Source organism: Lichenostomus cassidix, unplaced genomic scaffold (genome assembly GCF_008360975.1).
Source record: "Lichenostomus cassidix isolate B80296 unplaced genomic scaffold, HeHo_3.0 unassigened_scaffold_chr26, whole genome shotgun sequence".
In the NCBI taxonomy this organism is placed as follows: domain Eukaryota; kingdom Metazoa; phylum Chordata; class Aves; order Passeriformes; family Meliphagidae; genus Lichenostomus; species Lichenostomus cassidix.
The window spans coordinates 948,629-969,715 of NW_028147268.1; the positions used below are offsets into that span (position 1 = coordinate 948,629).

A 21,087-nucleotide genomic window follows, 5' to 3' on the forward strand; every position below is an offset into this window, starting at 1 on the left:
GACTGAGCTTTATCCACCTCTCCACCGGTGCACCTGAGCATCGTTTGATTATTCATGGACTTTATTCCCAACAAAATGGGATTTAATGGCTGCTGACCTTAGGTGCAAGCAGATTAAACGATGAAATGATTTGCCCAAGGCTAAGCAAAAGGTCCCAGTGGCAAGGCAGGGAGTTTTATCTCCCCAGCCTCAGCCCGGCGCGCTGTCCCCAGGTGACATCCAGCTGCAGTTTATTACAAGAGAATATTACAGCGAGCACGAGGGAGGATCACAGAGCGGCCACCGAACTGGAGGAGAAAAATAAGCAGCAGCTTCTCCTGGCCTCACTCCAAGCACACCACAGGCAAGTGAAGAACCCCAGCTTCAAATTAAATGGGTCCCCAGCCACTCCATTAAACAGAAATGCTGCAACAGAGCTCCTTTGGCTGTGCCAGCGCCGTGCAGCGAGCAGTGCTCGTTATCCTGTGCTCCCCACGGCAGCCAGATGTATTTACACAGTAGCCACAGCGCTGTTACCTAAGTAAACCAGGAAATGGTGCATTTGCTCGAGTCAGGTTGTGGGATGCTGAATCCCAGCTGTGCAGGATGGATCTCATCCAGGCAGCAGGGCTGGGGTTGTGGTCAGCATAGCCCTGCCTGGGAGCACCTCGGGGCACGTTGGGGTCACTGGTGTGGTGTCCCTGCCAGTCCAGGATGGGGTTATCTCCTGGGATGGTCAGCAATAACCACTAATCCAACCCTCCACACCCTCAGGTCATCCTGCTGTCCATCCCCATCCCTGGCAGGACAGGAACACCCCCAGGAGAGGCTCATTCCTCACCGTGCCCAGCTCCAGCTCCCTGCCTCCCTCCACATTCCAGCTGCCACTCACAACACCAGCCTTCCCACCTCACACACCACAGGAATCATCATCCAGGTGCCACTGTGGGATCACGGGGCTTTGGGAAGGCAAAACAAGGCTGCAAAAGCCCTTAAATGAACGGGATAAGCGAAGCACACAGGGTGATGCAGGACAGAGGCCACACAGCTCTGAAGAACCATTCAGGGCCCACTGACCAGCCCTGGCCAGGCTGTCCTGGTGGAAGAGAGTGTTGGGAGCTGCAAACTCCACTAGCATCAGCAGCCACCCCAAGGAAATGCCTTGACCCCCAAATCCCCTTCACCAGGGCTGGCTGCCCTGCCAGGGGCACCACTGGGGTGCTTGATGCCACTTCTCACAGTGTTTCAAGGTGCCTGAGCCTTGAGAAGGGTAAACAGCTTCACCCCTGCCCAGTCTGCTCCACCCAGCACGGGAAGTAACCACCACAGAGGTCAGGGCCATGGGGACTGCAGCTGGTATTTAAATAATAAATTTGAATGCCAGGGCCGTGGGCAGAGTCCCTCCATGTCCTGCCATCAGTTCTGGCCACCAGGTGCCCCCAGGCTGCTGTCCTGAGCTCCAGCCAAGGAGCCCAAAGCCTGCAGCCACCTCACCTCTGTGCCACCAGCAGCTGAACTTCATCTCCTGCAGCCTTTGGGCATCAATGTCTGCTTGAGAAAGTGGCTCCTTCACACTCGTGTGCTCCCTGCTCCCCTGCCCTGCTTTTCAATTTCAGAGCTCTGGCAGATCTCTGATTAATTCAAGCCTGTTTAATAACCCTTCTGTTTAGATGAAACGAGCTGTCTTGTTTCCTTTATTTTTAACACTAACTCTCGTTTCTTTGCTAAGGATCTCTGTCATTTAAAAACTTCTCCCTCTCCAACCAAGCTGTTAATAAGATGGAGAAAGCAGCTGCTTGCGTCCACATCTGACATCAGCCAGAAGTTCTGAGGCTAAAGAGGGGCTGGACGCTTTGATGGATGAGATATCCCTAAATCCTGAGCAGAACCAGGAGCTCTACAAATCCCTGTGCAGCTCAGAGGGGACAAACAGCAGGATTGTGGGGACAGTGGGGGTGACAGGAGAGGAGACTCAGGGGCTGGAGCAGCCACACTCCTCACCCAGGAACGGTCTCTGTGTTTCTGCCTGTGGGGGTGGAAAAGGTGCCCTAAAACCCCCTGGAAGCTGCTCAGGCTCTGTCCCAGGCTGTGCCCCTGGTGTGGCAATCAATCAGCCACGGGCTGCTCCAGCTGCTGCTATAACCATCCTTCCAGTGGTGTTTCAGCGCAGCACCCACAGCCTCTCCCTGCTCCAGGGGTGCCACCTCCCCTTGTCACCTGCTCTGCGGTGACATCCCCACACCACAGGGTCCTGAGCTATCGTGGCCACTGCCCAGCCAGGCCTTTTCCCTGCCCCATCCCTCCCCAGCCCGTGGGAGGAACAGCCACACCGGGAATTCCGCGGAGAACGCGCCGGAGCCTCTCAGCTGTCTCCTGCCTCTCTGGATTTCAAAGCTGCACTTGTCTGGAGAGCAACTGAGTCATTTCCTTCCTAGCTCCAGCCTATCCGACGGGGTCCAGCCGTGCCCGGAAAACAATAAATCCTTCAAGGACGTGTGAGGCCATATTTCACAGGAATGCAGGGAGCCTGCCTGCCCGGGAGCTCCTCTGCACCCTCTGCTTCAGCCCTGCTCTGGGGACATGGCTCAGCCTGGCCCAGCTGTCCCCAAGTCCCCAGGGCACTGCTCTGGGGTTCACCACAGGGATCAAAACCACCCCATCACCCCTGAGTGGACACAGCACTGAGATGGGCTAAGAACTGACCATGAAATTTCCTTGGTTCCATAAAATACACAGAGGATCCCTCAGGGAGAGAAGCTGCAGCTGGATTTGTGGCAGAACCCCAGGGATCCTTTGGCAAACCCAAGGGTATGTCACAAAAGGGTTTTTCTCCATAAACACAACAAAACCACCTGTGAGAACCAGTGCAGGTATTGAGAACACTTTCTGGCTTGTTCAGTTTTACAAATCCCCCCTTTACAACCACAAACTGCCCTTCCACGTCCCCAAAACATTCCCACAAAGCTCAGAGATTGTGGGGACAAAGCCAAAACTCAGCGATTGGAGCTGTTTGTGGCCCCAAAAGCTGTGGAACTTCCACCAAAACAACCCAGCTGAGATGCTTGGCCATAAAGAACTTCCCAGATCTGAATTTCCCCACAGCTCTGAGGAAAATCGGTGATCTTGGAAAACCCAGGAGCACTTCAGTGCTTTTTCCTTTGTCTGTTTTGAAGCCAGAAGCAAAGACCAACAGAGTCACATTAAGATTCACAGGACTTTTAGCCAAATGATCCCACAGAGATGAGAACAAACTAAATGACAAGGAAATTAATATGATATCCCCTTCAGTAACAAGATGGCTAAAGCAGATAATCTGCCCAAGTGTCATGTTTATAATGGGAATTTGCAGAGAATGAAGCAGGAATTCATGGGGATGAAGAAATGAGCCAATATTCTGCTTTTTCTCATGCTAAAATTTGCACTGTTTGTGGTTAAAAATAATGGGTTTTTAAAAATCATGGAAGGAGAAGAGAATGAAGCTAAAATAGTTTGGTTTTCAATAGATCTTTGCAGGTCAAAGGGTGTGAGATCACGTTCTGGTGAGGCAGGTGAGCTGTGCCAGCAGGACTCACCCCTAGGGAGACCATTTCATCATTAAAAGCCAATTAAATCTCATTTCAATGACAGGATTGACACAGAGCTCATTTGGTACAAGCCTGTGAGGAAGCAAATGGTTAAAACCCTGACACACTCAGAATTCACACTCAGAAGTGAAAATCTCCCTCTGCAAAGTCACTTCAATCCCACCTAACCTGTGGCAAAACCTCCCAGCGACCTGGGCTTGGCTTATTTTCATCTTTTATTCCTTTTTAAACAAGTTACACAACCCCCTTGGAAGCTCTTCCAAGTGCCTCTGCTTTTGTTTCTCTCTGGGAAGCTGTCCTGGCAGCAGGGCTGAGCCCAGCACAAGCCGTGGCCACCTCGACTCCAGGGAATTCATGTGGTGGAACCGATGGGACCAACTTGTCCCTGTCACAGCATCGCTGCCCTGAAAGGCTGAGTGGCACAGGCTCTTGTAGCAGCACCTCGTTCTGGCTCGGGGGACAAACCCAGGGTTTGCTGCCTCTCTCTGCCACTGAACTCAGCGAGTTTGGCCCCTGCTCCTCGGTTGCTATGAGGATTTTAAAGGCAGGCTGGACCTGTCGCCACTGAGCAGGCTGTGAGCACAATTGCTGCTCCACGAGGCTCCTTGCTGCCTCTGGAGCCAAACACTCCAGGACAGAGCTTGTCCTCACTGCTGCTGGAATTAACTCCTTGGGAGCTGCAGAGGGAACTTCCCAGCCAGGGCAGAGAGAGCCTGCTGTGCCCTTTTTGTGCCACAGCTCCTCTCAGCCAAGCAAATTGCTGGGGATGTTTTTCCATCTGGTCCTCCCAGCTCCTGTGGCACAAGAGATGATGCCTCTGATGTTCAATGAATTCAGAAATACAGAGGGGCAGAGAGGGTTTTTAGAGGGTTGAGGGTGAACACAGTGTTTCACATTTCAAGGTGGATTTTGGAAAGCTCTAACTGTCAATTTGCTTGCTCTGGGTTTATCATGGAATTCCAGAGAGGTTTGGGTTGGAAGGGACCTTGAAGATTATCGAGTTCCAACCCCTGCCATGGGACACCTTCACTATCCCAGGCTGCTCCAAGCCCTGTCCAGCCTGGCCTTGGACACTGCCAGGGAATGGACTTTCAAGGTCCTTTTCAACCCAAACCATTCCATGGTTCTATATTTTAACTTCTCTGCAGATTCCAAACCTGTGAAACGGCAAATTTTAAGTATAAGAATAATCAAGAAACCTCCAGGCACTGTCCCTTTTCCTCCCCACCTCTTCGCACTTCCATTAAAAATCCAAAGGAAATTCACAGGCTATTTTCTTTTTTTTTTGTTTAAATAACATTCCAGGCTGTGACATAAACCAGCAAAGACAGGAAATATGATCATGAGGGCAGTGCTCCATCCTCTGCTCCTGTCACTGCAGGACTTTTGGGGACTTGGCAAATGACTGAGCAGAGGAGACAGCCGGCGTGTTTTATGGAGTTGAACTGTAACATCCCTGTTCTGCAGCCAACTCCCCGTTCCTCTGCTCTGACACCAATAAATCTGCCCAGCCACGGGGAACAAAGCTCTTCACACCAGCTGGCCACACGTGAACCCCTCGGATTTGGCTACCTGGGCAAGCACCCAGCCCCTGGGCTCTGCCGTGTGTGAATAATCTCCAAAAAGGGGGAAAAGCCCATTAAAAACCATCACCTGGGGGGTTTAACCCTGCTACCAACACACTCATATTCACCACAGCACCTGCTCTGCCCAACTGCCAATTCCCACAATCTCAGCCTCCCATTCCGAGGGGGGAAATCACCACTTTGGGCTCTGAGGAAAACCTGCCAAGGCTGAACCCCTGAGACCCCAAAAATCGAGATGCAAATCCAAACCACTCAAAGCCTCACTGTCCAAGCATCAACCTCCAAAGCCTGGGGCACAAACTCACTTTTTGGAAGCTCATTCCCAGGCGAACAAACCACAGCAGGGTGATTCAGGACCACCTGGAGAACACCTCCAGCTCGCTGCCCTTCTCTTGCTGGACACCCAGTGCCCTCCAGCAGGACATGAGGGATCTCTGCAGAACCGATGACAGAACAGAGGAAGAACTGCACATAAACCTCTGGGAGGAATCTGTTCCCAGGCTGGCTGAGCCTGGAAATGACACGAGGAACTTCTTCCACGCTGAGTCAGGGAGTGACGGTGGCAGCAGGGTGGCTGTGCTTCCTCCCCGGCGCGCGTCAGGAGCCGACAGCAGAGCCAGGAGCTGCCCTGCAGCTTTCCTGTTTTCCCTGCAGCTTCCCCAGACTCGGGACAGGGAAACAGGGCTGCAGCCTGACACTGCGGGGGTTAAACTGCTGCCTGGGAAGTGCTGGTGGAGCCAGGCAGGAGCTGAAAGGAAAATGAGCTGTTGGCTTCAAGCTGTCCTGTGCACAGCAGGAATGGCTTCGCCAGGGACTGTTGCTCTCCCATCAGCTGCTCCTTCAGCAGGAAAATGGAATAAGATTTGTCTGTGCATCCCGAGGGTTTCCCTGCACAGCCCAGCATTCCCAGTGCTGATCCCTGTGCAGGTGGGAGCTGCTGCTCCAGCCTGGGAGAGCCCTGCCAGCCCCTCCAGGTCACACAGAGGAGCCAAGGTGGGACCCTCAGCCCTCCCTACCTGTGCCCTCTTCCCTGAACGCTCTCCTGCTCACAGGTTTTCCCTGCTGTGACTTTCCAAAGAAGCTCCAGCACCTCCTCAAGCAGCAGCTCCCTGTGCTCCCCCAGGATGTGGCTGGGCTGTGACACAGGGACGGTGTTGGTGGCTGTGACACCCCCAGGGAGAGCTCACACCGCTGACCCAACACCCACTGACCATCAGAGGCGGCAGCCAGGCTGGATCCTGCCCTTCCTGTCAGCTCCAGCCAGGAGACACCGAGCTCCAGCTCCAGCCCTGAGCCCCACAGAGCCCCCTCCTCCCAGCAGAGCCCTGGGCAGGCAGGCAGAGGGAGGAGGGGAGGTGAGAGGTCAGGGCAATATTTACTCAGACATCACCTTTCACTTTTATGAAGTGGGGAAGCAGTGCTGAAGCAGGAAAAGGGCTGTGAGGGCCATTCCTGCCTGGGAAGCTGCTGTCACACCGAGCACAGCACAGAGCTGGCTCCAGAGAGCCTGGGCCTGGCTGGGGCAGGACTGCCCAGGGACCCTCACAGGCTGGGATGAGCTGCCAGTCTCCAGTGGGAATGGCTGGGCAGGCAGGAGCTCTGGAGAGCCTCTCCTGGGTCTCTGGAGGTCCCCAGCCAGACAGGAGTCCATAGCACAGTGGGTCATGCCTGAGCACTCAGGTTTTTAGGAACTTGCAGGAGACATGGAACAGGGAGCAGAGTTATTATGGGATCAGCTGATGGCAGAACTTGCACAGGAGAAGCTCTTGGAAGGACCAAGGGGGGAGATGGAGCCGAGGGTGCTGTGCCAGGGGCAGGGCTGGGCCCAGGGTGGGGTCAGGGTCCTGCTGGCAGTGCCAGGCGAGGAGGGACAGCACCAGCTGCCACCCTGGCACAGCAGGGCCCTGGCAGGGCTCTCCCAGCCTCACCACCCCTGTGCCTTTGGAGATCATCTGGACTTTGTTATAACGTGACTCCAGTGCCTTTTATCTCCTGCTCTGAATGCAATTTTAGCCCAGGCAAAGTGGGATTAAATTTTCATCGTACGATACATTTATCTCGCTTTTCACTCCCCCCACCCCCAACTCCCAGGGCGACTCCAGCCAAACAGGAGCTGTGATTACAGGGAGAAACACGAGATGGGCTCTCTCTGATAAGGAGGGGACACCTCTTTCCCAGCACCCCATCCCAGCAGCTCCCCCGGTCCTGAGCCCCTCTGAGGCACACAGATGGATCAGAATTCCCATTCCAGCCCAGCAGGGAGCACACAGCACATCAGGCCTGTCACTGACACGTGTTGCACTCGTGTGTTTGGGGAACTTGTGCTTCCTCGGGAATGTCCTGCTGGAGCAGCCTGGTGCCACCCGAGCAGCTCCTGGGCTGGGACACAGCAGGACAAGGAGCCACGAGCCACCTCTCCAGGGACAAGGAGAGGGACACACAGCCATAGCCAGCTGGAAGGTCTAAAAAGCACCAAAATCCTCCTGTCCCCCTGCCCAGTGCTGCGTTCAGCTCAGATCTCCAGTCCCTGTGCTCCATCTCCAGTCACCACCAGCCAGAGGCTGCAGCTCAGCGCAGCTTTGCTCCTCGCCGGGTTGATGTTCGGATTTTAGTTGGATCCAGAGGATCCCCTCTAGTGGGATGAGGAGGAATTTCAAGCCCACATCCCACCCCAAATTCCCCCCAGCTCTCTCCGTGCTGTCTGTAGGGCCCAGGATGGTGCTGGGCTGCCCCGGGGAGCAGGCTCAGGAATTACTCAGCCCATTCTGCCATTTTTCCATTGGAGCTGAAGCCAAAACCAGGCTGAAATGTGGATTCCAGGGAGGCAGCGCAGGTGGGGAGAACCGGAGAAAAAAGAAACATTCTAGCGGAGATGAGGATAAATCTCCTTCACAGCAGCAAAAGGGGATGACTTCCATCAGCCAAACATCTGCCTTTGGCAATTGTGGGCCACCAGGGCCACCAGCACTCAGCACAGGACACGGGCTGGGGGACAGCAGGGCCACCGTGTGCCACAGCAGCAGCACGTGGGGACACAGCCCGAGGCTCTCCCAGCCCGAGGCTCTCCCAGCCCGAGGCTCCCCCAGCCCGTGTCCCTGCCGGCACTGCCCGCAGTAAATACATTTATTTTCGGCAGAGAGCGGCTCAGAGCACGAGCCCTGCTGCCGCGCAAGGACAGCGCGCTGCCCTCAATTCTGCTTTTGTTCCTCTCCGCCTCTCCTGCCGGGCTCCCCCTGCGCCACTTGTGCTCACAAAGAACCCGTGGCTCCTCCGACCCGAGCGCGGCGAGCCCCGCTGTGCCCTCGCCCTGCCCGGCAGGGAGCCAAGAGGTCACCAGGGGATGCTCCGGTGACGCTCCGGTGACACTCCGGTGACACTTCAGCTCCTGCCCGCAGCCCCAGCTCTGGCTCAGCCCCAGCAAGAAGTTGGAAGCACCTTTTCCCCCTCGGTCCCCCCTGCCCTCCCCTCTGCTGTTGTGGCGGTGGCCTCCCAGCCAAGCTGGTTAAGAGATTAACACTCTAAAAACCACATTTACTCTAATTAGCCATGAAATCTTTGTAACTAAGTGAAAAAATGTTTCCCTTGAGGGATTTTTGTCCATTCATCACTGTTTGAATTGCCAGGGAAGGGGGTGGGGAAGAGAAAAGAGGGGGGACGAGAGGAAAAAAAAACCCCTCAGATCTAATGAATTAATAGCAGAATGCCCTGGGGGAGCAGCGGCTCCTCCGCAACACGGGCACCTCAAAGGGGGCTTTTCACAGCTCGCCGAGGGGACGCTGCTGAATTATTTCGAGTTAACAGACTGTAACAGCTCCGCTCCCGTTTGAGCCGGGCAGCTTGGCCAGCGCTCCGCTCCTCCCCTCCCTTCCCTTCCCCTCCCCTCCACGGGGACGGACAGACGGACAGACGGACGCTGTGCCCGGCCAGCTGGGTGCCCTGCCCTGCAGACAGCTGCTGGCAGCACCGCCAGTGCCCCCCAGCCCCTGTTGTACCGCGAGAAACATTTCGGAGTTAGGTGGGAGGGGAGGCACAGAATCTTGCCACAACTTAGGCCCATAAATATTTCATATCGCTGGAAGAAGAACGATTATATTCCTGCCAGCACTTTTCTTGTGTATTTTAAATGTGTCACCGCCTTCTACTTTCTCCCCCGTTTGTGTTTCTTGTAACAGGCCCATGAAATAAAGATTAGCTGAATAATCAAGAGTGTTTAGAAATGTGAAGGGGCCTGTCTCAGGAGCACTGCATGCTCAGGTTCATCTTTTTCCAGGTTTTTTTTCCCCCCTCTTTTTAAGGATGCCAAAGGCAGACGGGGGAGCGCGGTTTGCACAGGGTGGAAGTGAGCGTGAGCGGAGCCCGAGCGCGGGGAGAGCGGAGAGCACGCGCTGCCCCGTCAAAAATGACAGCCTGAGCGCCGTGAGGAGCAGGGGGGCACTCTGCCCCATTACATATTTATTGTTCAGGCTGCAGAGGGGCCAATTAAAGCAGCTTGATCACTGCCGTGTTCCAGCAGCCGCCGATGTGCTCGGAGAGGAGCGATGAGAGGGGCAGGTGTGCGTGTTCCTGTTGGGATGCGGAGCAGTGCCTCGTCTGAGAGCCACAGAACAGCTCTGGGGAACAAAGGTACCTCTGCTCCCACAGATTGTCACCTCTCAGCAAGCAAAAGTACCTCTGCTCCCCCAGGAGTGCATCCTTTGGTGAGCAAAAGTACCTCTGCTCCCCCAGATCATCACCATTCAGTGAACCAAGGTACCTCTGCTCCCCCGTATCATCACCCCTCAGTGAGCAGAAGTACCTCTGCACCCCTAGGAGAGCATCCTTTGGTGAGCAAAAGTATCTCTGCTCCCCCAGATCATCACCATTCAATGAACCAAGGTACCTCTGCTCCCCCAGATCATCACCCCTCGATGAACCAAGGTACCTCTGCTCCCCCAGCACAACGTCACGTTGGCACCCAACAGCCAGCCCGGCTTCCCACCTTCAGCTCCTCACCACTCACGCAATTTCTAAATATCGGCTTTGCTTTCTTCCCCGGTTCAGCTCCTCATCTCAGCTGCCCACGGCATGAGACAGTCTGCACCTACATCTGCCCTAGCTTTCGGGCAACCTTTCCAAGGCATGCTCGAGACTCCCACATTTAGCTGCAGCAGGAGTTCCCAAAGTAAGTTCTGGAAAGCCTCCTGGCGGTACCTAAATGGGAGATGTCGGGAAGAGCCTGCAAATCACACATTTCCCCGAGACTCCACAGGGTCTGCCCGGCAAACTGCTCCAAATGCCAATTCCATTTAGCTGCTTTGCGAGCCAATTTGTCACATCCTAATGCAATTTGCTGAGGAGAGTTAAAGAGCACAGGGCAGGAGCAATCACCCCTTCCTTCTGCAGGCTTCTGCATCTGCAGTTTCCCTCCTGAAGTTCCCTTCTGCCGGGAAGATGCTCAGCGTTAATGCAAAGAGTAAGGCAGAGCATGGGAAGAGCATGGGAAGAGCTGCTTCCATCATATTGGTGGATTATGTGCAGATCTTACGCAGCATCTGTTACCTGTTTCTGCCACGCCGACTTGTTCTGAGCCGGGGGGGAAACTCCACAATTAATTACATCAAACAGCACCATAAAGACAATGAGGAGTAAATTGGGTTACTTTATCTTCTTGCAACAAGCGCTGGGGATGTGGTTAGGAGAGTGGAGAGGGATGACTGCTTTGGCAGATAAGCCATTTCACAGCTGACACTGTTGGGTCACGTTCCTCACTGCTCGCACCAAGCTCCTCACATCAAAGCTGCTTTATCTGGTCCCCTGCACCACCCCAAAATACCACATCGGAGCTCTCAGGGTCCTCAAAGTGACAACAAATGGCAAGAGGACAGCAATAAAGACCAAAAAAGCCCCGTTGAGTTTTAAAGGATCTAACACCTCTGTGTTAAAGGTAAAAAGCCAAACATCTGTTCCGAGGATGGCACAGATTCTTGCGAGGCATCTGTCCCTCCGCTGTAAAGTAGGTCATCAGATTTCACTTTAGACACCGTTATCAATGGAGCCATCCAGAGCAGGAGGGACACGACCATGTCCCCAGCTCAGCCGAGCTCTATCAAGCACATTCAAGCCACCAGCGAAGCATCAAGTGCTCAGCAAAGAGCAGGAGCAGCCCTTCAGCAGTGCTTTTACATCATGGCACTGAGAACTTCACGTTCCCTCACCTCCAAGCCTGAGCTGCTGCTCGCACACGCACAGGGGATTTTTTTCCCTCTGCCACTTACTATTCAGCTCACTTAAAATTAACCTATTGACTTTCTGATACCCCTTAGAACACAGATTAATTGAACATCACTCACTTCACCTCCAGGAACGTGCGAGTATTGGCCATAGCGTGAATAGAGACAAAGCCGGGAATGCCTGACCGTGCCAGGTTAAACGGAGGTCACAGCCGGCGAGGACAGCTCGCAGAGAGCAGCCTCGGCTGTCACCACCACCCATCCGACAGCTCCGGGGCTGCAGACAGCGGGACCATCACCCACGAGTTGGGATTTCCCTCAAGGGAGCACAAGTGCATTCGGCATCTCTCCCCTCATCACCTTCCAGAAAGGATCTTGCGAGGATTTAGGAAAGTTGTAGTGGGGATTTTATGTCTTTTCCCCTAAGATTCAGGGGTGTTTTCCAAAAAGTGCCTCCTTGCTAGCAGGAACTTTTTATGGAGATGAGTTTATCGCGCTGCATTGGCTCCAGACCGTGACTGAGCGGTACCAAGCGGCCGCAGGAATTATCGGGGAAACACAGCGATGTCTAACGGGAACGCGGAGCAGCCCGGGGAGGGAGCGGGAGCTGCATTCCCCGGAACCGGGGAGTCGGAGCCGCTGCTCCATCCCTTCCCCAAGCTCCCCCGGTACCCCCGGGCAGCTCCGCGGGCACGGCAGAGCAGCACCCCGCGCTCCGCAGCCCCGCTGCCACCCGCAGCCCTGCTGCCACCCGGCTCGGCCAGCCGCGGGCGGCACGGCGACACCGATCCCGAGCCTCCTCCCTCATCCTCCGGCTGGAGATGCCCAGCGGAGCCCCCACCCCGGGGACCCCCCGCACCCCGGCGGGCAGCAGCCCCTCGCCATCCGCCGCCACTCACCAGCCCTCGGCGCTCCGGTGCCGCCCGCCTCCGGCTGCCGGCTCAGCGCGGGGGGATGCAGGCGGCCCCCGGCACCATGGAAATCCGGGGCCGGGCGGCCGCCGCTGCCCGCAGCCCCTCCGCCTCCCCCGGCGCGGCGCGGCTCGGCTCGGCTCAGCCCCGCCGGCCTCTCATCGCCTCCGCAGCCGCTGCCCGAGTGCGGCGGCGAGCGCGGCTCGGCTGCGCTGCGCCCTCCCCGGCATCCGCCCGCCGCCAGCCCGGGCGCGCTCCCCGCTCCGCGCCAGCCCCGCGCCCGGGCGCGCTCCCCGCTCCGCTCCCCGCCCGCCCCCGCGCCGCCCCCACTCCCCGCGTTAACCCTTGCCCAGCCTCGGCGCCGGCAGCGGGGCTCGGCACCCCCTCCCCACTCACCTGCGCCCCCCTGTCCCCGCAGAGCGCAGCCCAGCCGGTGCCGGCGAGAGGCTCGGCGCTGGAACAAAGCCCCGCGGCGGCCCGGGCAGAGCATCCCGGCCCCGGCACAGCTGTCCCCACAGAGCCGCGCACCTGCCCCGGCAGCTGTCCCACCTTGGCGGGGCCGGGGGGAGCCGAACGGAGCTCTTGGTTTCTGTCCCCAGCTCTGAGCCCCTTGTTCCCAGTTCTGGTGAGAACAGTGACACCTGAGCTCTCCGTTCCTCAGTTTCCCCAGCTATGGAAAGAGCTGATAACCTGGTTTTCTGCCCGGGGCCAGAAAATTGGTCTGCATCCAACAGAGCTAGGGCTGGACGTGTGCTGCAAAGCCCCTGACCTCCACACCTTGTGCCAAAAGCTTCCACAAGCCAACCACAGTGGCCATGGCCAGCTGGGACACAGCACCCTGTGACCACCCACTGCTGGCAACCAGGACATCCCTCCTTGGGGCTGAGAGGGTCACCACAGAGCCACCACCATGCCTCTCCTGCTGCGTTGGCACAGGAGAAACACCTGGAATCTGCGCAGTACCCACAGTGAGGACATCTTCAAACCCCTCGAGCCTCACTGGTCACCTGCAGCAGCCCACAAGGCTTTGGGAACACCCAGAGTCAGGGAGGCAAGGCTAGTCCCAGTGCCACAGCAGGAAATTCTCTCCCCGAAGGCCAGGAGCACCACAGTCCAGCTGCCCCTGTCCCAGGAAAGGGCATGGGAGAGATTCCAAGGAGTGCAACCGGTGGAGGGAATCAATACCATGATGGATTGCTGTTTGCCACATCTTGTCATCAGGAATTTTTAAACTATTTTTCTATTACACATTGGAACAGTCGCAAGAGAAAATCAGAACCATCATCCTGGGCCTCCTCCACAACAAACCAAAGTGACTAAACTAACCCAATCTACTCTTACAGCTCCCCTCCTGCCCAGCCTGCGCCACTCTCATCGCTGTCACCATGGCCACAGGAGTGGCCTTGCTGCATCTTCCCTGCCTGGTGCACGTTAGCAAGACCCTGCAAGAGCAGTTTTGGGTGGAAAAAGACACAGTTGCCATTGGTTTTGCTGTTTGCCTCATGTAGAAGCATCAGGAACCCCTTGGAGGGTCCAGCAGGGAATGCCTGTGCATCCCACTGTGCACATCCAGGTCCTACACTTTCCCCCTGCCCTGGGGGTTATAACCACCCTGCACTGCCCCCTCCCCAGGCACAGAGCCACAGGTTGGTTTGTCTGTGTTCCTCACCATCCCAGCACAGTCACCATCCTCTCCAGCAGCCCCTGCAGAGCCCTCAGGGGAGCGTGGGCACAGCACAGCCAACCACCCACAAAGAGTCCCCTCGACATCACTGCAGCTCCAGAGCTGAGGACTTTGACAGCCTGGAGAGATCCCCAAGTTGCAACTGCCTAGCTCAGGAGAGCAAGCAGAAGGCTCTCAGTGGATGGCAGCACTGGTTCCTGAGCAAGCTTTTCTCTCTCCCGTTGTGTTCCCAGCACAGTCCTGTGCTGCACCTTCCCGCAAACAGAACCAAATCCCACTGCAAACCCCATCTCTGGCTAAATGCACATCCCACTAATGCAACTCCTCCTCATGCAGAAGCTTTACAGGGCAGGGCAAAGCCTCTCAACAGCCATTCCTCCCCTCTTTGCAGGCCTGTCTGCATCCTGTCTTGTTTATTATTTATTGCTGCTCGATTGTGCTCCTGTTTGCAGAGTCTGTTTCCAGCTAATTCCGGGATTGCTGGGCTGGGGAGCAGCGCCCAGAGCTCCAGCACAGCTCCTGCTCAGGACATTCACCTTCTGGAAAGGTCTAAGAGCTGGAATAGTCTGGAGCTGGAGCAGAAGGAAGGACCTTCTGCAATTCAGTCCAGTGATGGTGATAGATGTACAGGTCCTGATCCATGCCTGACCTTCCCCTCTCTTGTCCCCAGCTCTGGGGACAGAACAGACCCTTGGACCCACCTGGGTGCCAGTGGATGGCACCAACACAGTGCCACAGGGGCACCAACACAGGTACACAGAGCTTTGGAGAAGAAACCAGGAGCTCAGCAGCCGCTGGCCAAGCAGGGATGATAGGCTATAAATCCATCTCCAAACTCTTGGCATGAATTCTCATCCCTATTTCCTGAGCCGGGGAGTGACACTGAGCTCCCCTTTCCCGTGGGGCTGCAGGTGACAAAGCAGTGTTTGAGCAGCTGGGGAAGCCAAGCACCAGAGGGAGATCAGGCTGTGTTTGGAGCATGTGAATCACGATTTTTCTCTGTCCGTATCTTTGATAAACGCCTTTGCTGCAGGGCGTGGGGGTCAGAAATCTGTGTGATCCAGCAGCCTTTCAACCCTCCCGTCAGCCAGCGCTCCACATTCCCCAAAAGTCCTGGCTAACGTGGCTGTAGAATGGCCTCGGGCACTTCTCCCTGTACCCGCAGAGGCACAACACCCAACAGCAGCCTTTGCCCCGCATTTGCCATTCCCGGGCAATAAAACAACACCAGCTCTTCTCCGATCACCAAACCAGGGAAACAGCGGCAGGAAAAGAGCCTTTCCCCCCAATTCCCTGCTGACATTTCGGCCACGGGGAGCAGGTCCAGCGCAGATTTGCGGCGGCGGAGCTGTGCGAGGCCAAGAGCACCATCTATAGGCACCGGCTATAGGCGCCGCCCGTCAGCGCTGACAGCTCCCGCTGCCATCCCGCCCGGCAAAAGCGCGCCGAGATGATAATTATTCAGCACTAATCACTACAATAGAAGAATCATAGGCAGTTATTTAGAAATGATTGTTTCCCCTCAGTTATTACTTATGACAGTGAAAGGAAGTATCAAATAGTCAAACCCACATGTATATGGGAAGCTGAGTGAAAGATCAATGGGAATTTAACCAGCACTTTACACTATTCTTCCTCTTTACAAGAACCTTGTCAAGAGATTTTTGTTCTCTCTCTCTCTCCTGTTCATAATGCCTTCTTGGGAAATAAAAAGGATTTTTCTTTTCCTAGAGCTCCTTATCCTTTCCTCTCCTCAGATTTTCTCATAACTCTCATAGCTCTGGCTCCTGCCTCTGGATCCCCTGGTTTGAACCGAGCTGAAATTAACTCTGGCTTTTTCTTTCTAAAAACAAACTCTGGTTTCATTAAGTGCAAGGGCAGGAGAACAGAAAGTCTCCAAATCCCGAGTTCCAGAGTGTCTTGTTACTGTCAGAAACACAATTGCCTGTGCCGAGGTTGTGTCAGGAATTCCAGGTGCAGACAATGTGCCATTTTTAATCATCTTCCCACAGCTAAGAGCTGAAAGAAAGGGGATCATACCGAGGAGAGCACAAAAATAACCCTGAAGAAAGTCCCAGCAATATTTAGCGACGTTAAAAAATCAAATCCAACACGAAAACAGTGCTCATGCTGGCACATACCCAGGAGGGGCTGGGTCACCTTCTCCTCTCCTTCCTTTGCTCCTCAGTGGGACCCAAGCTCTGCACAACACCCCAAACTCTTTTTTAAACAAATATTCTGCTGCATCCTCGTGTTTCTCACTCCTGGCACTGCTCATGGCTCTGCCAGCAGCAGGGAGAGGTTTCCTATCTCGGTCACAAGCCAAGCCCAGTGGCCAAAGGGAGGTCACCTGCAGAGGCTGTCAGCTCCTTGTGGCCCTCTGGTCCCACTCTGGATCCCAGCTGTGCTCCAAAGTGTCCCCAAAGGAACCTGAGAGCCCAGGGCCACCACCCAGAGCAGGTGCTGAGAGAAGGGAGCAGAGTGCTCCCCAGAGCCAGTCCAGGGGACTGGGCATCCATCCATGGCTTTGGGAAGCATCACCCATCCAGGTGCTGACCCCAATCCAGCTGTGCTGCCCTGGCTGTTCCAGCTCCTGAGGCCAGGAGCTGCTTTGCTGGAGCCTCCCAGGGATGCTCAGGGCCAGGCTGCTCTCCAGCCCCACTCTGATCCAAGGGGGTGAGGAACTGCAGCCCCTGGAGCCAATCACTGACCCCTGATGTCACACAGAGCCTCTGGCACGAACTCACTGCCCTGTCCCACTGAGAATTTACAGCTTCAAGCTCTCCTAAGGGCCATGTCCTGCTCTGAGCCGAGCTCCTCAGCCTCTCTGAGGGTCAGGAGCACTGTCCCCTCCAGGAGGGGACATTCCCTGCTCCAGGTGACCCCTGGGCAGCCTCAAGCCCCAGCTGTGCCTTCTCCATCCCTCTGTGCTGCTGTTCCGTGGCTGAAGGAGCTGCAGAGAGGAGTCTGTGGCTTTTCCTGTTGCTGGTTTGTCCCTGTCATTAATTACTCACTAATGACACAGCTACAGCCCAACCCACAGCGCTTGGGGCAGAAGGCAAAGATTTCCCGTCTGGGTTTGTTCCAGTAACAGGGCAAGTGTTCAGTGCTGGGAGCTGCAGGGCTCATCTCCAGCCTTACTCCGAGCTGCTGGAGATCTCCATGGGCCCAATTCCATCCCAGGCTGCTCCTGGGGAACCCTCGGGGCTGATTTTGGGGTCCTACAACCCACAGCAGGATTTGCACGAGGATCCCAAATGCAGCAGGGCCTGTGGTGCCACAGCTGTCCCCTTTGGAGGGATGGACATCCAAAGGTGGCTTTGGCAGAACTCTGCCTGTGGTTCCCCAAAATCTCTGTGTTTCCTCAGGTCTGGCTGAATTCCACCTGCAGGGCTCCCCCTTCCCCAGCTCCCTGCAGGGGTGTCTTGGGGGAGAAACATCTCCACCATCCAGTTCAGGTGCTCGCTGTGATTAAGAAGCTGCTTTAGCAATAAATCTCCCCTGCCTGCTCCCTGCTCCGTGCTCATTGGAAATCTTTAGTTCCTTCATCATAAAGAAATGAGTATTTCAAGCTCCCTGTCCTAATGAAGGTAAAATACAGAGCATATTGTCAAACACGCTGTGGCTCTGCCTTTTATTCCACAATAATCTTTCTAATTCTTCTGTAGGCACTGCGTATTACTGACAATGCCAAACGGAATGAAATGCAAACCTAAATGATTTTAAACCCTAATTTCATCTCTCTTTTCTCTCTTGTCTGAGGAGATGGAGATTTTTTTTCCCCCTGCATAATAGGTGGGAAGGGGGTGGAACTGGAAATCCTTTGATTTGTGGGTCTGGCAGTGTTAATCTGCTGCTGCAAATTCTGCAAAGCATTTTGTAAGTGATGGAGGAATGCGGAGCCTGCAGCCTGCTTATCCTTCCAGACTCTTTTCAGGATTGCTTAGGAGTTTTGTTAGGAAAGGGAGGGAGATGTTTGCAGTCAAATTCAAAACCAGAAGTTTATAAAACTCCTTTTTTTCAGGTAACTCAGCCAAAAGCAGAGAAAGGCAGAACAGCTACAAGCTCATTTTGAACGTGATTATCAATTTTGATGCAATCACAAAGAACACAGGCTGGTAAAGGATAAAAACAACAAAAGAAGAAAACTTCAAGAGCAGCAATTCTCTCATTTACCTCTGAATTTCCATCTTACCTGCTTCTCCAGGACCTCCTTGCATCAGAGTGAGGAAAACTCAGTTCCATCTCTGCAGGGAGAAGTTCTGCAGACCAGGCACTGTCTGGGGCTCTCCTCTCCTGCCTTGCCCCATCTCAGCTCTGCAGAGGCTGCCCTGGGGTGGAGAAATATGGATCATATGGAGAGATTTATTTCATGTGTGTCAGTGCTGAGTGCAGGCAGGTCCTGGGTTTAATGGATGTGTTGGATCATGTGTGAGGAGTGTATCCAGGGAGTTTTCACCTCACAGATGTACAGAGAGGGACCTCCTCTGGCTCCTTTCTTTGCCTCAATACCCAGCAAGGGGCCCAGGAATATTGGGGGATTAATGTCACAACAGAAGGAAAAAGTCTGCCATTCAATCTATTTAAACATTTGATTTCACCAGTGCACCAATTAGACATTCCCTGTCTAAAGAGACCACGGATTAAAGCAACAGCAACGCTGAAAAAAAATCATAATCTCTTTGGAGATCTGTCTGTGGATGGATCTTTTCTCTCAAATGATCAAGGCAAATATATGAAATTGAAAAAGAAAAAAAAAAAGAGACAAAAAAGACCTCTTAGAAGTAAACTTTAGGGCTCTGTGAATAATTTCGCCGTTCTTGTCTGTGTTCCCTTCAATGAGCTGCTTTCCCTTTCACTGCCACCTTGTCCTTGCAGCCCATTTGCATTCCCCTAATTAAGGAGCTGCCAGCCCTGCAGATGCCACCAACTGCCCTCTGCAGGGTCTGCAGGAGCCTTGCTGGGGCTGAGCCCAAACGCCCAGGTCTGGGACAGCTGGTGAAGCCACTCCAGCTCCTGCTGGGGACAAACCCTGACCCCAAACCCTGACCCCAAACCCTGACCCCAAACCCAAACCAGCCAACTCCACTGCAGCCTCCACCAAAACCAGGGGAAAATGTTGGATTTCCTCAGTGACACCCCGGAGGTGCCACAGGTGTCTCCACTGAGCTGCTGTCACTTGGCAAACTGCTCTGCTTCTAGCAAGTTTCCTTTTGGAAAAACAAGGCCCAAAAGCTCCATTTTTCTCCCCAAAAGGCAAGTGGATTATTCTTCCCAAATCCTATCCCTCCATGGCTGTGCCAGGACCGACTTCCAGCTCCTCACTCCTTATTGAGATGAGTGGAAGGTTGAAGTGGGGAAGTTTTCCTTGGCAGATATGTATTGGCAGTGGAATTGGAGCAGTTCAGTGTACCCAGCCCAGACAAAAGGAAAAGGCTGTTTCCAGTTGGGAACACTGATATTTTTCTCTTCTGTGATTTCTGATGTTCCTTGGGCCAGAGGTTCAGCTCAGGGAGAGGGGAGGAAGGGCTTGGGGAACCCAAATGTGCAGATTTGGCCAATCTGATCAACATCTCTGACCTCCCTGGTGCTGCAGCATCCTCAGGCTGGAGCTCCTGTGGCACTGCAGGGCTTCAGTCATCTCCAGCTCCTCATGGTCAGTCCAAAGCCAAGCCCTGGAGCTCATTCTCCATCAGATGGAGCAATTCCCAGGCCTGCAGATCCCTCCTCTGCTGCTTGGCTGCTCCAGGAGCCCTCATGCCCCTTGAAGGAGGCACTAGAGGGGTTTCAATGAGGATGGAAACCTTCCCTCTCTTCCCTCTGCTTTGCAGAACTCCTCAGCCTGGAAATAATTCAAACTAAATTTAAACAAGAAGCGACTTGGGCAGGCTATCCATAAATCTGATTATTTCATTCTAAGATAATTTTATCATTTATTTCTTCTGTGGTGCTCAACACCAAACATGAGAGCTGCCAGTGCCCACTGAGCTGCTCCAGCACCAGCCATGGACAAAGGGGAATTTCCTTTCTGCTCAAGAGGTTCACCAGAATTCCCCCAGGGTGCTGCAGGGAATATCCATGGAAGGATCCCAGCTGGGATCCATCCTGCATGGATAAACCCCGAGCTGGGCTTCATTACAAGATGGAAAAGCAGGAGACTCCCCGAGCCCATCCCTGGCAGACAAAGGAGCACAAGCCATTAACAAATCTAACCCAAAAATAATAAAGCAGAGCCAGAAAGCCTGAATGTGCTCCACGCCGGAGAACAAAAGAACGGGGAACCGTTTGTTACCTCATAAAGGAACTGGAAAAGAAAGTCTTTGACAGGGAGGGAGGACGATTTGCTCTCATGGGCCACTGCACAGCCAAATATCTACAAGCTGTTCGCAGCAGACTGATTGCAGCAGGGCCAGAATGCCATTGTACGTGCTTAAAAAAAAAAAAACGGGGGGGAAACCACCACCACAGAGAGGCACTTCAGAAATAAATCACGGCCTATTCATTAAATCAGATTATTTTAGTGAAATCTATTTTCCCCCTCTCTTTATGGCTTTGTTTTCTTTTATGTTAATTCCGCGTCTGCTTAAAGTTGAATTCCTTGATCTGCAACATCTTTAGCTTTAATTTTTATTTTTTTTTCCCTTTTCCCTTTTCTCCTCTTCCCAGCGAAATGAATTCAAATCATTTGCATTTATTGCAGCGAACACCCAGCCTCGTCTGTAGCCCTTGGTGTGACTGAATTGCTTTTCTGCTTCACGGGGCACACGGAGGAGGCTGCAGAGAGCCTCTCGCCACTCTGGAGTCAGCAGCCTGGCACTTCCAGGGGCTGCAATATTTATCATATTGATCCTCGATAAAATAAATAAGCAAAATGATATTATTGGGAGCAATGAGCTGATGAAGCCACGGACTGAATCAATCACTTGGCGGGGACTTTAGAACAAGCAGCAGCTCGCTCTGAGCTGTTCCCAGAGTCAATTTTCCTTACAAATGGGTTTCTCATCAACCTAAGCACCTCACAGAGGGAATGTGTCCTTCCACTGGATCTCCTCTGGAAATAGGAGGGTTATATATGGATGTTGTACCAAATCTAACTTCTTTATAGCCACACACTTCCATTCCTTTAATTAACTT

General features: G+C 54.1%; 1 protein-coding gene across 2 annotated transcripts in view; it reads right to left on the minus strand.

The window, feature by feature from the left end:
* The window catches only part of PLXNA2 (plexin A2), a 137,927-nt gene extending 125,430 nt beyond the window's left edge, over positions 1-12,497 (minus strand). Inside the window, exon 1 of one of the 2 annotated variants that reach the window (XM_085044352.1) lies at positions 12,258-12,497. The gene's annotated coding sequence lies outside the window, so the exon portion shown is untranslated. Of the gene's footprint in view, positions 1-5,454; positions 5,833-12,257 lie in introns of those variants that run through there. The other variant, XM_085044353.1, reaches the window with a different exon arrangement.
* Between the last annotated feature and the right edge of the window lie 8,590 nt (positions 12,498-21,087).